The 15,389-nt window shown below is 44.6% G+C and overlaps 1 protein-coding gene across 2 annotated transcripts in view; it reads left to right on the top strand.

The window, feature by feature from the left end:
• LOC140726065 (disintegrin and metalloproteinase domain-containing protein 12-like) overlaps positions 1 to 13,502 on the top strand; it is a 315,802-nt gene extending 302,300 nt beyond the window's left edge. Inside the window, exon 23 of one of the 2 annotated variants that reach the window (XM_073041991.1) lies at positions 959 to 13,502. The gene's annotated coding sequence lies outside the window, so the exon portion shown is untranslated. The remainder of the gene's footprint in view (positions 1 to 958) is intronic. The other variant, XM_073041992.1, reaches the window with a different exon arrangement.
• Positions 13,503 to 15,389: the final 1,887 nt, after the last annotated feature.

The raw sequence follows: 15,389 nt of genomic DNA, 5'->3' as shown, positions 1-15,389 counted from the left end.
TGGCTTCAGAGGCACTGCAAAGGAGGTTCACCAGATTGATTCCAGGGATGAGGGGTTAGACTATGAGGAGAGATTGAGTTTCTGGGACTGTAGTGGCTGGAATTCAGAAGAATGAGAGGGGATCTTAGAGAAACATATACAATTATGAAAGGGATAGATAGATAGAGGCAGGAAAGTTGTTTCCACTGAAAGGTGAGACTAGAACTAGGGAACATAGCCTCAAGACTCGGGGGAGTAGATTTAGGATGGAAATGAGGAGAAACTGCTTTTCTCAGAGAGTGGTGAACCTGTGTAATTCTCTGCCCAATGATGCAGTATTGGAGGCTCCTCAGTAAATATATTTAAGACAGGGTTAGTTAGATTTTTGCATGGTAGGGGGAATTAAGGGCTATGGGGAAAAGGCAGGTGGGTGGAGATGAGTCCATGGTCAGATCAGTGATGATCTTATTGAATGGTGGAGCAGGCTCGACGGGCCGAACGGTCTACTCCTGCTCCTGTTTCTTACGTTCTTACCCCACTGGCCAGCTGTAGGGAGCATTGACCTTTGTCACTCTCTGAGATTTCAGCCGCAGACACGGAGTCTTACACTCCCCCCCACCGCCTGGGCACTGAGCCGTCAGACTCACACCGCCCCGAGCTCCCCCTCCCCATCAGCTGCTGGGAAGCACCGGCCTGACGGAGATCTCACTGGCAGGGACTGAGCCCACAGCCCACTCCCCAACCTTGTCAGGCCTGGAGAGGAAGCCGGCGGGTGCCGCCTGACCTGCTGAGCTCCTCCAGCAAATTGCATGTGGATGTTGCCCAGGATTTCCAGCATCTAGCGATCTCGTGTTTCCGATTTGCCATATGTATTTGGATAATGTTAGCAGCAGGATGGAAAGAATTAACCACAGCAGTGGAAAGAGACTGTCTGTCTGTATACTCATTACTGCTCATTGGAACTCTCTTCTCTCAACAGATTCAGACATTGACTGGATAACTACAGCAGCCTATTGATTGAACAACATCTGTGATCACAGCTTTTCACCATGTTTACGTCCTGGAACACGTGGGGAACAGTTGCTGATCAGAGCCCTGTTTAACTGATCACTTTCCCAGTGGGACCAGAAAGGATGGGGGGGAGCATACTGAGCAGCTGCAACTTTTCATGAAGTATCGATATATACTTAGCAATAATTGCTCTGCACATTGTAAAGAATAACACACCAAGTGAATTTTGTGATTTTCTGTGGGATTATGAACAGCTAAACTATGGCCAACAGACTCACCAAACCATAAATATGTAACGTTAACCAGAGCAGGTGTAAATGGCATCACTGGTTGATGCTGAACTAATTAAACTATTAATTAAATGTTCCACTAGACTAACCATTTCTACTACACGGTGTCTATATCCTCACGCCTGTGTGCCCATCTGAACGTCTCTTAACAGCCTCTAATGCATCTGCCTCTGCTACCACCCCAGGCAGGACATTCCTGACACCCACAATTCCGTGAAAACAACAGTGCCCCTCACATCTCCTTTGAAATTACCCCCCTCTCACCTTAAAGGCATGCCTTCTGGTATTAGTCATTTTAACCCTGTGAGAAAGATTTTTTCTGTCAACTCTATCTATGCCTATCAATCTTTTCAACCTCAATCAGATCTCCCCTCGGTCTCTACTGCTCCAGAGAAAACAGCGCAAGTTTGTCGAAACCCCCATTACAACACATACCCTCTAATTCAGGCAGCAACCTGGTAAGTCTCTTCTGCATCCTCTCTAAAACCACGGCGTCCTCCCTGTAATGCAATGACCAGAACTGTACACAATACATTAAATGCAGCATAACCAGAGTTTATAAAGCCATAAACCCATAAGATAGAGCAGAAGTAGGCCATTCGGACCATTGAGTCTGTTCTGCAATTCAATCATGGCTAATCCAATTCTTTCAGTCATCCCCACTCCCCTGCCTTCTCCCCATACCCTTTGATGCCCTGGGTAATCAAGAACCTGTCTATCTCTGCCTTAAGTGCACCCAATGACTTGGCCTCCACAGCCACTCATGACAATAAATTCCACAGATTTACCACCCTCTGACTAAAGTAATTTCTCCGCATGTCTGTTCTAAATGGATGTCCTTCAATCCTGAAGTCATGATCTTGTCCTGGACTCCCCTACCATGGGAAATAACTTTGCCATATCTAATCTGTTCAGGCCTTTTAACATTCAGATTGTTTCTATAAGATACCCCCTTATTCTCCTGAACTCCAGGGAATACAGCCCAAGAGCTGCCAGACATTCCTCATACAGTAACCCTTTCATTCCTGGAATCATTCTCGTGAATCTTCTCTGAACCTTCTCCAATGTCAGTATATCCTTTCTAAAATAAGAAGCCCAAAACTGCATACAATACTCCAAGTGTGGTCTCACAAGTGCCTTATAGAGCCTCAACATCACATCCCTGCTCTTATATTCTATACTTCTAGAAATGAATGCCAACATTGTATTCCACTTCTTCACCATTGACTCAACCTGCAGGTTAACCTTTAGAGTATCTTGCACAAGGACTCCCAAGTCTCTTTGCATCTCTGCATTTTGAATTCTCTGTCCATCTAAATAATAGTCTGCCCATTTATTTCTTCCACCAAAGTGCATGACCATACACTTTCCAACATTGTATTTCATTTCCCTCTTCTTTGCCCATTCCCCTAAACTATTTAAGTCTGTGTTTCCTCAACATCACCTCCTCCAGCCATCGTAATATCATCGGCAAACTTAGCCACATCTCCATGAATCCTATAGTCCAAATCATTGACATGCATCATAAAAAGCAGCGGTCCCAACACCAACCCCTGTGGAACTCCACTGGTAATGGCAGCCAGCCAGAATATTCCCTTTATTCCCACTTTCTGTTATCTGCCGATCAGCCAATGCTTCACCCATGCTAGTAACTTCCCTGTAATTCCACAGGCTCTTATCTTGCTAAGCAGCCTCCTGTGCGGCACCTTCTCAAAGGCCTTCTGAAAATCCAAGTACACCACATCTACTGCATCTCCTTTGTCTACCCTGCTTGTAATTTCCTCAAAATTTTGCAGTAGATTAATCAGATAGGATTTTCCTTTCAGGAAACCATGCTGGCTTTGGCCTATCTTGTCATGTGCCTCCAGGTATTCCGTAATCTCATCCTTAACTATTGATTCCAACAACTTTCCCACTACTGATGTCAAGCTAACAGATCGATAGTTTCCTTTCTTCTGCCTTGCACCCTTCTTAAATAGCAGAGTAACATTTGCAATTTTCCAGTCATCCGGTACAATGCCAGAATCTATCAATTTTTGAAAGATCATTGATAATGCCTCTGCAATCTCTCCAGCTACTTCCTTCAGAACCTGAGGGTGCATTCCATCAGGTCCAGGAGATTTATCCACCCTCAGACCATTAAGCTTCCTGAGCACCTTCTCAGTTGTAATTTTCACTGCACATACTTCACTTCCCTGACACTCTTGAATGTCTGGTAAACTAGAGATGTCTTCCACTGTGAAGACTGATGCAAAATACACTTTCAGTTCCTCTGCCATTTCTGCATCTCTCATTACAATATCCCCAGCGTCATTTTCTATTGGTCCTATATCTACCCTCAACTCTCTTTTACCCTTTATATACTTAAAAAAGCTTTTAGTATGTTCTTTGATATCAGTCAACAGCTTTCTTTCATAATCCACCTTTTCCTTGCTAATGACTTTCTTAGTTTCCTTCTACAAGTTTTAAAAGCTTCCCAATCCTCTATCTTCCCACTAGCTTTGACTTCCTTGTATACCCTATCTTTTGTTTTTACTTTGGCTTTGTCTTCATTTGCCAGCCATGGTAGTCTCCTTCTTCCATTCGAAAATTTCTTCTCATTTGGAATATATCTGTCTCACACTTCCCTCATTTTCACAGAAACTCCAGCCATTGCTGCTCTGCTGTCCTTCCTGCAAATGTCCCTTTCCAGTCAACTTTGGCCAGCTCCCCTCTCATGCCACTGTAATTTCCACTGAAATACCGACACATTGGAGTTTAGTTTCTCCTCAAATTTCAAAGTGAACTCAATCATATTGTGATCATTGTACCCTAAGGGTTCCTTAACCTTAAGCTCTCTTATCACCTCCAGATCATTACACAACACCAAATCCAGCACAGCCGATTCCTGATTGGGCTCAACAGCAAGCTGTTCTAAAAATCCATCCCTTAGACATCCTATAAATTCTCTCCTGAGGTTCAGTACTGGCCTGGTTTTCCCAATCTACTTTCATGTTAAAATCCCCAATGATTATCATGACATTGCCCTTCTGACACACCTTTTCTATCTCCTGCTGTAATTTGTAATCCATATCCCGGCTGCTGTTTGGAGGCCTGTATACAACTGCCATTAGGGCCCTTTTACCCTTGCCATTTCTTAACTCAACCCATAGAGACTCTACACCTTCCAATCCTATGTCATCCCTTTCTAATGATTTAATATTATTTCTTATACACAGGGCCACACCGCCCCTTCTGCCTACTAACCTATCTTTCCGATACACCGTATATCCTTGGATGTTCAGCTCCCAATGGCAGCCATTCTTTAGCCAAGTTTCAGAGATGGCCACAATGTCATACTTTCCAATCTGTAGCTGAATTACAAGATCATTCATTTTATTCCTTATGCTGCATGCATTCAAATACAGCACTCTCATCCAGTATTTGTTGCTTTCTGTTTTAACTGCACCATGCCTCTCTTGCCCTGTAACTCATCCCACTGCCTGTGATTAAGCCTCATCTCCTGCCTGTCATTTCTTTCATCTCTGTTGCACACTATCTTTGATTTATTTCTGTTTTCCTGTTCCTCAACCTTATCACTCAGATTCCCATCCCCTTGCCAAATTCGTTTAAACCCTCCCTAACAGCTCTATTAAACCTACCTGCTCGGATATTGGACCCCTTTGGGTTCAGGTGTAACCCATCTTTTTTCTACAGGTCGTACCTCCTCCAGAAGATGTCCCAATGATCCAGGAACCTGAAGCCCTGGTCCCTACACCAGTCTGTCAGCCACGCATTAATATATCTGATCATGCTGCTCTTGCGCTCGTTAGCATGTGTCACAGGCAGCAATCCTGAGATTACAACCCTGAAGGTCCTGTTTTTCAGCTTCTTACCCAACTCCCTGAATTCTCTCTTCAGGACCTCCTCCCTTTTTCTACCGATGTCACTGGTATCAGCGTGTACCAAGACTTCTGGCTGTTCAGAATACTGTGCACCCGATCCGAGACATCCCGTACCCTGGCACCTGCGAGGCAACACACCATGTGGCTATCTCAATTAGGCTCTCTGTTCCCCTCACTATGGAATCCCCTATGACTACCACATTCCTCATCTTCTCTCTCTTCTGCACCATGGAACCAGGCTCAGTGCCAGAGACCCCATCACTATCGTCATCCTCTTTGAAGTCACCCCTCTCAACAGCATCCAAAATGAGATAATGATTACTAAGGGGGATGGCCACAGGACTGCTCTCTGCTGTCTGAGCTCTTCCCATCCCTTCCCTGACTGTCACCCACTTATCTAACTCCTGCAGCCTCGGGGTGACTAACTCCCTGTAGCTCCTATCTATCTCCTGTTCACCCTCCCTAATAAGCCGTAGGTCATCAAGCCACAGCTCCAGATCCCTAACACGGTCTCTCAGGAACTGCATCTCAGTGCATCTGGGAGAGTGAAGATTCCCAGGATTCCCACATCTGACACCCAGAGCAAAGTACTAACCCTGTTTTCTATTCCTCAAAAAAAATGAAGTCTACCTACCCACCTACCTCACCGAAGCCCGAATGAGCTAAAGCCCTACCACTCTGCCTCAGACCACTCCGTTGATGACCGCTCCTTTTAAACCTGAACCTTCCCTGCTCTCCAACTCATGATTGGCCGCAACATTACTTCCTGACTCTTTAACTCAATGCCTCAACTAATAAGGGCAAGCATACCATATTCCTCCTTAACCTGTGTAGCCACTTCCAGGGAGCTATGAACTTGGACTCCAAGATCACTCTGTCATCAACACTTGTCCTTAACAGTGTACTGTCTCTTTGTGTTTGATCTCCCGAACAGCAACACTTCACATTTGGACATTTCTGCCATATCTGCACTCACATCTGCCAGTTCTCCACCCATATTTAAAACTAAACTATATCCCATTGTATTCTTTACCACACTATCCACAATACCACCAATCTCCATATCATCTGCAAACTTACTAACTCACCCATCTACATCATTTACTGTGCCTACAGTATAAATACAGCCAACACCATGCTTCACAGTAGGGATGGGGCGTCTTTGATGATAGGACCATAAGACAGGAGTAGTATTCAGCCATTTGGCCTATCGAGTCCAATCATGGCTGATCCTTTTTTCTCTTCCTCAGCCCCAGTCTCCGGCCTTCTCCCAGTACTTTGAAGCCATGTTCAATCAAGAACCTATCAAGCTGTGATTAAATACACCCAATGAACTGGCCTCCACAGCTGCAGGTGGCAACAAATTCCACAACTTCACCACCCTCAGGCTAAATCAATCTCTCCACATCTCTTTTTTAAATGGAAGCCCCTCTATCCTGCGGTTGTACCCTCTTGTCCTAGACTCCTCCACCATAAGAAATATGCTTTCCACATCTACTCTGTCCAGGCCTTTCAACATTCAAAAGGTTTCAATGAGATTCCCCCCTTATCCTTCTAAATTCCTGCAAGTATAGACCTGGAGCTATCACACGTTCCTCACATGATAATCCTTTCATTCCAGAATCACTCTCGTGAACGTCCTCTGGACCCTCTCCAATGCCAGCACATCTTTTCTAAGATGAGGAGCCCAAAACTGTTCACAATACTCACCAGTGGCTTATAAAGCTTCAGCATCACATCCCTGTTCTTGTATTCTAGACCTCTTAAAGTGAATGCTAACATTGCCTTTGCCTTCTACAGCACTGAGTCAACCTGCAAGTTAACCTTTAGGATGTTCTGCACATGGACTCCCAAGTCCCTTTGCATCTCAGACTTTTAGATTTTCTCTCTTTTTAGAAAATAGTTTGCACATTTATTTCTTGTACCAAAGGGCATGACCATGCATTTTCCAATATTGTATTTCATTTGCCACTTTCTTGCCTATTCTCCTAATCTATCTGTCCTTCGGCAGCCTACCTGTTTCCTCCACACTACCTACCCCTCCAACAATATTCATATCATCTACAAACCTGGCAACAAAGTCATCCATTCCATCATCCAAATCATTCATATACAGCACAAAAAGAAATGGACCCAACACCAACCCCTATGGAATACAACTAGTCACTGGCAGCTAACCTTTTATTCCCACTCGTTGCCTCCTACCAATCAGCAAATGGTCTAACCATTCCAGTAACTTTCCTGCAATATCATGGCCACTTAACTTGCTAAGCAGCCTCAGGCATGGTGCCTTGTTAAAGTCCTTCTGAAAGTCCAAATGTACAACATCCACTACTTCCCCTTTATCTATCCTACTTGTAATCTCCTCAAAGAATTACAACAGGTTCGCAGGCAAGATTTTCCCTTAAGGAAATCATGCTGACTTTGTACTATCTTGTTTTATGTCAACAAATACTTCATAACCTCATCCTTAAAAATTGACTCCAACATCTTCCCAACCATCGAGGTCAGGCTAACTGGTCTATAATTTCCTTTCTGCTGCCTCCCTCCTTAAAGAGTGCAGTGACATTTGCAATTTTTCAGTCCCCTGGCACCATGCCAGAGTCCAGTAATTTTTGAAAGATCATCATCAATGGCTCCACAATCTTTAATGCTACCTCTTTCAGAACCCTTGGGTGTAGTTCATCTGGTCCGGGTGACTTCTGTAGGTCTTTCAGCTTTTTGAGCACCTTCTGCCCTTGTAATAGTAACTGCACTCACTTCTCTTCCCTCACACCCCTCAACATCTGGCACACTGCTCGTGTCTCCCACAGTGAAGCCTGAAGCAAAATACTCATTTAGTTCACCTGCCGTCTCCTTGTCCCCCATTTATTATTTCTCCTGCCTTATTTTCTAGTGGTCCTGTATCCACTCTCATCTCTCTTTCATTTTTACATACTTGAAAAACTTTTACTATCCACATTGATATTGTTTGCTAGCTTGCATTTATATTTCATCTTTTCTGCCCTAATGATTCTTTTAGTTGCTCTCGGTAGATTTTTAAAAGCTTCCCAATTGTCCATCTTCCCGCTAATTTTTGCTTTGTTGTATGCCCTCTCTTTTGCTTTTACAATACCTTTGACTTCCCTTGTCAGCCATGGTTGTACTATTTTGCTATTTGAGTATTTCTTCATTTTTGGAATACATCTATGCTGCACCTTCCTCATTTTTCCTAGAAACACACGCCATTGTTGTTGTGCTGACATCCCTGCCAGCATTTCCTTCTAATTTATTTTGGCCAACTCCTCTCTCATACCACTATAATTTTCTTTACTACATTGAAATACTGCTAAGTCAGACTTTACTTTCTCCCTATCAGATTTCAAGTTGAACGCATTCATATAGTGATCACCATTTCTTTAAGATTCCTTTACCTTAAGCTCCCTAATCACCTCCCGTTCATTATGTAACACCCAATCCAGTATAGCTGATCGCCTTGTAGGCTCAATGACAAACTGCTCTAAAAAGCCATCTCTTAGGCATTCAACAAGCTCTCTCTCTTGAGATCCGTTACCAACCTGATTTTGCCAATCTACCTGCGTTGAAATCTCCCATGACTATCATAACATTGTCCTTTTGACTCGCCTATTTTATTTCCCATTGTAACCTGTGGTCCACATCCCAGCTACTGTTGGGAGGCCTGTATATAACTGCCATAACAAGACCATAAGACAAAGGAGCAGAAGTAGGCCATTCAGTCCATCGAACCTGCTCTGCCACTCCACCATGAGCTAAACTATTCTCCCATCTAGTTCCAATTTACGGCTTTTTTCCCATATCACTTGATACCCTGACTAATCAGATACCTATCAATCTCCTCCTTAAACACCCTCAATGATTGGGCCTCCACAGCTGTATGTGGCAATGAATTCCATAAATCCACGATCCTCTGGCTAAAAAAAATTCTCCTCATCTCTGTTTTAAATAGGTACCCTCTAATTCTAAGACTGTGGCCTCTTGTCCTGGACTCACCCACCAAGAGAAACAGCCTTTCCACATCTACTCTGTCCAACCCTTTCAACATTCGAAATGTTTCTATGAGATCCCCTCTCATTCTTTTATACTTTAATGAATACAGTCCAAGAGCCGACAAACACTCCTCATATGTCTGCCCCTGCATTCCAGGAATCATCCTAGTGAATCTTCTCTGAACTCTTTCCAACATTAGTACATCCTTTCTCAGATATGGGGCCCAAAACGGCACACAGTATTCCAAATGAGGTCTCACCAGTGCCCCATAGAGCCTCATCAACACCTCCTTACTCTTATACACTATTCCTCTTGAAATGCATGGCAACATAGCATTCGCTTTCCTTGCTGCTGATCCAACCTGTTGGTTAACCTTTAGGGTATTCTGCACAAGGACCGCTAAGTCCCTTTGCACTTCCGATTTTTGAATTTTCTCCCCATCTAAATAATAATCTGCCGGATTATTTCTTCTTCCAAAATGTACAACCGTACATTTCTCAACATTGTATCTAATCTGCCATTTCTTTGCCCACTCTCCTAAACTGACCAAGTCTCTCTGCAACCTTTCTGTTTCTTCAACACTTCCTGCTCCTCCACCTATCTTAGTGTCATCCACAAACTTAGCCACAAAACCATTTAATCCATAACCTAAATCATCGATATACAGTGTAAAAAGAAGCAGCCCCAACACTGACCCCTGTGGAACACCACTAGTAACCGGCAACCAACCAGAATAGGATCCCTTTATTCCCATCCTTTGCTTTCTGCCTATCAGCCAATGCTCCACCCATTCCAATATCTTTCCTGTAATTCCATGGGCCCTCATCTTATTAAGCAGCCTCTTATGCGGCACCTTATTGAAGACCTTTTGAAAATCCAAATACACAACATCCACAGCCTCTCCCTTGTCAATCTTATTTGAGATTACTGATTCCTAGAAGATCATTTCCAATGCCTCCACAATCTGCCATCAGGGTCCTTTTACCCTTGCAGTTTCTTAACTCAACCCACAAGGATTTAACATCTTCCAATCCTGTTACTTCTTTCCACTGATTTGATGTCATTCTTTACCAGTAGAGCCACACCTCCCACTCTGCCTACCTTCCGATCCCTGAGATACAACGTGTAACCTTGGACATTCAGCTCCCAACTGCAACCATCCTTCAGCCACGATTCAGTCATGGCCACAACATCACACCTGACAATCTCTAAAAGTATAACATGATCACTCACTTTGTACATGCATTGAGATATAACACTTTGAGTGCTGTATTTGCTGCCCTTTTTGATTCTGCATCCCTCATGCCCTGATACTCACCCTGCTGGCTGCAATTTTGTCCCATCATCTGCCTACCCTCCCTGACAGTCTGATTGCATGCTATCTTTACTTTTTTACCATCTGTCCTTTCCTGAGTCCCTTCACTCCAGTTCCCACCCCCAGCTTAAACCTTCCCCAACAGCTCGAACAAACCTGCCCATGAGAATATCGGTCCCCCTTGGGTTCAGGTGCAACCCGGCACTTCTGAACAGTCATACCTCCCCGAGAAGAGATCCCAATTATGCAAGAACCTGAAGCTCTGCTCCATACACCAGCTTCTCAGCCACGCATTTATAGACAATAGACAATAGGTGCAGAAGTAGACCATTTGGCCCTTCGAGCCTGCACCACCATTCTGAGATCATGGCTGATCATCTACTATCAATACCCGGTTCCTGCCTTGTCCCCATATCCCTTGATTCCCCTATCCATAAGATACCTCTCTAGCTCCTTCTTGAAAGCATCCAGAGAATTGGCCTCCACTGCCTTCCGAGGCAGTGCATTCCACACCCCCACAACTCTCTGGGAGAAGAAGTTTTTCCTTAACTCTGTCCTAAATGACCTACCCCTTATTCTCAAACCATGCCCTCTGGTACTGGACTCTCCCAGCATCTGGAACATATTTCCTGCCTCTATCTTGTCCAATCCTTTAATAATCTTATATGTTGCAATCAGATCCCCTCTCAATCTCCTTAATTCCAGCGTGTACAAGCCCTCTCTAACCTCTCTGCGCAAGACAGTCCGGACATCCCAGAAATTAACCTTGTGAATCTACGCTGCACTTCCTCTACAGCCAGGATGTCCTTCCTTAACCCTGGAGACCAAAACTGTACACAATACTCCAGGTGTGGTCTCACCAGGGCCCTGTACAAATGCAAAAGGATTTCCTTGCTCTTGTACTCAATTCCCTTTGTAATAAAGGCCAACATTCCATTAGCCTTCTTCATTGCCTGCTGCACTTGCTCATTCACCTTCAGTGACTGATGAACAAGGACTCCTAGATCTCTTTGTATTTCTCCCTTACCTAACTCTACACCGTTCAGATAATAATCTGCCTTCCTGTTCTTACTCCCAAAGTGGATAACCTCACACTTATTCACATTAAACGTCATCTGCCAAGTATCTGCCCACTCACTCAACCTATCCAAGTCACCCTGAATTCTCCTAACATCCTCATCACATGTCACACTGCCACCCAGCTTAGTATCATCAGCAAACTTGCTGATGTTATTCTCAATGCCTTCATCTAAATCGTTGATGTAAATCGTAAACAGCTGTTGTCCCAATACCGAGCCCTGTGGCACCCCACTAGTCACCACCTGCCATTCCGAGAAACACCCATTCACCGCTACCCTTTGCTTTCTATCTGCCAACCAGTTTTCTATCCATGTCAATATCTTCCCCCCAATGCCATGAGCTCTGATTTTACCCACCAATCTCCTATGTGGGACCTTATCAAATGCCTTCTGAAAATCAAGGTACACTACATCCACTGGATCTCCCTTGTCTAACTTCCTGGTTACATCCTCGAAAAAGTCCAATAGATTAGTCAAGCATGATTTGCCCTTGGTAAATCCATGCTGGCTCAGCCCAATCCTATCACTGCTATCTAGATATGCCACTATTTCATCTTTAATAATGGACTCTAGCATCTTCCCCACTACTGATGTTAGGCTGACAGGACGATAGTTCTCTGTTTTCTCCCTCCCTCCTTTCTGAAAAAGTGGGATAACATTAGCCATTCTCCAATCCTCAGGAACTGATCCTGAATCTAAGGAACATTGGAAAATGATTACCAATGCATCCGCAATTTCCAGGGCCACCTCCTTTAGTACCCTAGGATGCAGACCATCTGGACCTGGGGATTTGTCAGCCTTCAGTCCCATCAGTCTACTCATCACCGTTTCCTTCCTAATGTCAATCTGTTTCATTTCCTCTGTTACCCTATGTCCTTGGCCCATCCATACATCTGGGAGATTGCTTGTGTCTTTCCTAGTGAAGACAGATCTAAAGTACTTATTAAATTCTTCTGCCATTTCTCTGTTTCCCATAACAATTTCACCCAATTCATTCTTCAAGGGCCCAACATTGTTCTTAACTATCTTCTTTCTCTTCACATACCTAAAAAAGCTTTTGCTATCCTCCTTTATATTCCTAGCAACTTGCGTTCATACCTCATTTTTTCTCCCCATATTGCCTTTTTAGTTAAGTTCTGTTGTTCCTTAAAAAATTCCCAATCATCTGTCCTCCCACTCACCTTAGCTCTGTCATACTTCCTTTTTTTAATGCTATGCAATCTCTGACTTCCTTTGTCAACCACTGTGGCCCCTTTTCCCCTTTTGAATCCTTCCTTCTCCGGGGATGAACTGATTTTGCACCTTGTGCATTATTCCCAAGAACACCTGCCATTGCTGTTCCACTGTCTTTTCTGCTAGGATATCCGTCCATTTAACTTTGGCCAGCTCCTCCCTCATGGCTCCATAGTCTCCTTTGTTCAACTGCAACACTGAAACCTCCAATCTGCCCTTATAGACATTAAGAAAGAAGATGTGCTGGAGCTTTTGGAAAGCATCAAATTGGATAAGTCACCGGGACCAGATGAGATATTCCCCAGGCTACTGTGGGAGATGTGGGAGGAGATTGCTGAGCCTCTGGCGATGATCTTTGCATCATCCACGGGGACGGGAGAGGTTCTGGAAGTTTGGAGGGTTGCAGATGTTGTTCCCTTATTCAAGAAAGGGAGTAGAGATAGCCCAGGAAATTATAGAACAGTGAGTTACTTCAGTGGTTGGTAAGTTGATGGAGAAGATCACACGAGGCAGGATTTATGAACATTTGGAGAGGCATAATATGATTAGGAATAGTCAGCATGGCTTTGACAAAGGCAGGTCATGCCCTACGAGCCTGATTGAATTTTTTGAGGGTGTGACTAAACACGTTGATGAAGGTAGAGCAGTAGATGTATTGTATATGGATTTCAGCAAGGCATTTGATAAGGTACTCCCATGCAAGACTTATTGAGAAGGTAAGGAGGCATGGGAGCACAAGGGGACCTTGCTTTGTGGATCCAGAAATGGCTTACCCACAGAAGGCAAAGAGTGGTTGCAGACAGGTCATATTCTGCATGGAGGTCGGTCACCAGTGGTGTGCCTCAGGAATCTGTTCTGGGACTCCTTCTCTTCGTGATTTTTATAAACGACCTGGATGAGGAAGTGGAGGGATGGGTTAGTAAATTTTCTGATGACACAAAGGTTGGAGGTGTTGTGGATAGTGTGGAGGGCTGTCAGAGGTTACAGTGGGACATTGATAGGATTTAAACTGGGCTGAGAAGTGGCAGATGGAGTTCGACCCAGATAAGTGTGAGGTAGTTCATTCTGGTAGGTCAAATATGATGGCAGAATATAGTATTAATGGTAAGACTCTTGGCAGTGTAGAGGATCAAAGGGAACTTGGGGTCCGAGTCCATAGGACACTCAAAGCTGCTGCACAGGTTGACTCTGTGGTTAAGAAGGCATATGGTGTATTGGCCTTCATCAATCGTGGAATTGAATTTAGGAGCCGACAGGTAATGTTGCAGCGATATAGGACTCTGGTCAGACCCCACTTGGAGTACTGTGCTCAGTTCTGGTCGCCTCACTACAGGAAGTTTGTGGAAACTATAGAAAAGGTACAGACGAGATTTACAAGAATGTTACCTGGATGGGGGAGCATGCCTTATGAGAATAGGTTGAGTGAACTTGGCCTTTTCTCCTTGGAGCGATAGAGGCTGAGAGGTGACCCAAAGAGGTGTATAAGATGATGGGAGGCATTGATCATGTGGTTAATCAGAGGCCTTTTCCCAGAACCTCCCTGTCCTCAGTGTTGTTGGGACCCTGTGTGGGTGCTGGAGAGAGGGCTGAAGACATCACAACATCGTCAGTCAGGAGTGCCTGGGAATTATTCATCTCAGTTTCTGCTGACAGCCCCACATTACAGAAACCTGGCTCCTGTCAAATGACTCACTCTGCAAGACATCACGAACTGATTGAGAGGGGTAGATGCAGCAAAGGTGGTGGGATCAGACAGGCATCCCAGCTCTAATGCTGAGGACCTGCACTCCAGAGCCTTCACATAAACACTGGCATACAAGGAGGGTTGGAGACTGAGGAACTGGACAGCTCAGGTCAGGAGAGCGATGGAGCACCTGCCAGGACAAATGCAACTCCGATAACTCTCAGTGGGAGTGGCACTGTAGTCTCGTGTGGTTAGTGCAGGTCAGTCACAGCAACCCGCATTCAACTCCCGCCGCTGTTTTTAATGGGTTTGTACATTCTCCCCGTGACCTCATGGGTTCCTCCCACAGTCCACATTCAGTAGGTGTAACTGGGTGGCGCAGGCTGATTGGATCGTAGGGGCCTGTTGCCAATTGTATCTCTAATAAAAATCAGTTAACTTCAGCAGTGTTCCATTCACCACCCTAAACTCCCCCCTAGCATTTATGGGGGGAATAAGCAGTGGATGTTTTGGGCTGAGACCATTCATCAGCAGGATATCTGCCCTCTCCAGGTATTGGACCTCCTTCCTAAGCAGCAAAGGACTAGCTTCACCACATTCTGGCTTCTGACCTCTTCCTTTCCAGTCCTGACAAAGGGTCTCAGCTTGAAACGTTGACTATGTTTTCACCTCTGTAGAAGTGTTGGGTTAAGGATGCCTGATGATCCTCCAGCATTGTACGTGTTCCACCTTCAGCAGTTGTTCCAGGGGTCTACTGGCTAGCCCACCCACCCTCTCAGGAGCAGTACTGAGAAAAAATAAACCAACAATTCCATTTGCCTCACTGAGTTTCCAGCAATTGCTTCCATGCCCAGTACCTGATTCAGATTTAGATTTATTTTCACACGCCCATCAAAACTTACAGCC

The sequence above is a fragment of the Hemitrygon akajei genome, chromosome 4 (assembly GCF_048418815.1).
Source record: "Hemitrygon akajei chromosome 4, sHemAka1.3, whole genome shotgun sequence".
In the NCBI taxonomy this organism is placed as follows: Eukaryota; Metazoa; Chordata; class Chondrichthyes; order Myliobatiformes; family Dasyatidae; genus Hemitrygon; species Hemitrygon akajei.
The sequence above is the reverse complement of the archived record's forward strand: the minus strand, read 5'-3'. Positions and strand labels throughout refer to the sequence as shown.